The following is a 1996-nucleotide window of genomic DNA, read 5'->3' on the forward strand; positions in this document are numbered from 1 at the left end:
TAACCTCATATTCATGTGAAAGCTGGACTGTGAATAAGGAAGACCGTAGAAGAATTGATGCCTTTGAGTTCTGGTGCTGATTGAGAATATTGAACGTGTCATGGATTGCCAAAAGAACCATTAGATCTGTTTTGGAAGAAGTGCAGCTAGAGTACTGCTTAGAGACCAAGATGGCCAAACTTCGTCTCTCATACTTGGGACATATTGTCAGGAGGGACCAGTCACTGGAGAAGGATATCATGCTTGGTAAGATTGGAGGAAGACCCCCAATGAGATGGATAAGCCAGCATTGATGGACTCAAGTGTGGCAACAGTAGTGAGGTTGGCCCAGGATCAGACATTGTTTTGTTCTGCTGTGCATAAGGTCGCTATGGGTTGGGGCCAACTCTATGGCACCAAACAACAACAACAACAATGGATGCAATAGCTCAAAAGAAGGAAGAGATCTTACAGCGAGGATCATTCCCACCCCTTCCATACACAGAGTAGACAGGGATGGGCAACTTGAACATTAGCCACCCAAAATGGGGAGTGGGGAACTAAAAAGGCAACAAGTGACTGGCTTACAAGCTTTCAAGAGGGAGCCTAGATCCAGAGGGTGAGGAGGAAGGTAGAATCTCCACTGAGTAGTATCCAGTCTGTCTGGGCGGGGCTGGTGAGAGGAGATGCAGATAGGTCTCTTGTAATACAGTAGAGAATAATTGCAATCAGGACTTATTGTGAGGGTTGGAAATGTAAAGGTGGACGTTTTGTAGCAAAAGGAGGGGAGTGATTGACTTTGCAGTCTAGGAGTGGAGGTTCCTGGGATCATCAAAGGAAAAGAGCAGAGAGCGGGACCCCACCCAGAGAAGCTGTGACGCCAGAGATGGAGGCAGAGATGATGATATGGAGAGATGGAGCGGCTGGGGACTCTAGACCCGGAGAGGGAAAGGGGCTGTGTGCTGATGACCAGGGGACAGGCTTGCAGGGTATATCCTTTGGTTGGTTGATGATGTATGGAAGGTATTGTAACCATGACAATGAAACGATATATGATAGGATGAATGTAAAGCCATGTTCTCCTATGTAAACTATCACATAATTCACAATAAAACATTTTTTTAAAAAATCACTGAAAACTGTATTTTCACAAAAATCTAGAACAAAAGTCTCTCCAGGTATAGGCCCTCAAGCTTATTAAAGCTTTTTTTTTCTTTTCTTTAACTTTGGTTGCTTTTAGGCCAGTATTTGCCAAGCTTGATCTTAAACTGTTTTGATTTGCATGTTTATATTACCTGCCTAGCCTTTGTAAGCATTTGAGTTTATGAAGTCTAATCTAAAAAATAAATTGTATGAAAGTTTAGCTATATCACTATATAGTAAGATTACTTAGGAGAAGCCAGGGAAGAAGATGGGTCTAGGTAACAAGTAGAAGATAAGCCCCAAGAAGAAGGAACCGTGCCTGCTGTATTCTCTGCAGTCCCCCCTAACACCTCACTGGCTGCAGTGTATTGAATGAGTGCTATGTCTTCTTCCGCACACTCCAGTACCTCTTAGCTTGTGTATTTCATGTCCCAGATTCTGTAAGTACAAGAATCATCTATTTTCCCAAGGCCCACAGCCTACTTGTTTTTGTTGTTACGTGCTGTGGAGTTGGTTCCAACTCATAGTGACCCTGTACAGGGTTTCTGAGGAGCATCTGGTGAGTTTGAACTGCTGACCTTGTGATTCACAGTCTAGTGCTGATCCTACAGCGCCATACTAGGAGCCCTCAGAATATTATACAGGTGTATAAATGGAAGTACTATGTATGTGTGTGTGTGTGTATATGTACATACATATGTATATACAGTGTATACACAATATGAAAAAATCTAGTATATACATTTGTAATTTTAAAAAAGCTACTAATCAGTATTATCTAATATGTGTATTACAAATTATATACCGATATATTGTTGTTGTTTTTGTTGTTGAGTGCTATAGAATTTACACCTGCTATAAACATTGATCCAGC

This window comes from Chrysochloris asiatica, unplaced genomic scaffold (genome assembly GCF_000296735.1).
Source record: "Chrysochloris asiatica unplaced genomic scaffold, ChrAsi1.0 scaffold00004, whole genome shotgun sequence".
In the NCBI taxonomy this organism is placed as follows: domain Eukaryota; kingdom Metazoa; phylum Chordata; class Mammalia; order Afrosoricida; family Chrysochloridae; genus Chrysochloris; species Chrysochloris asiatica.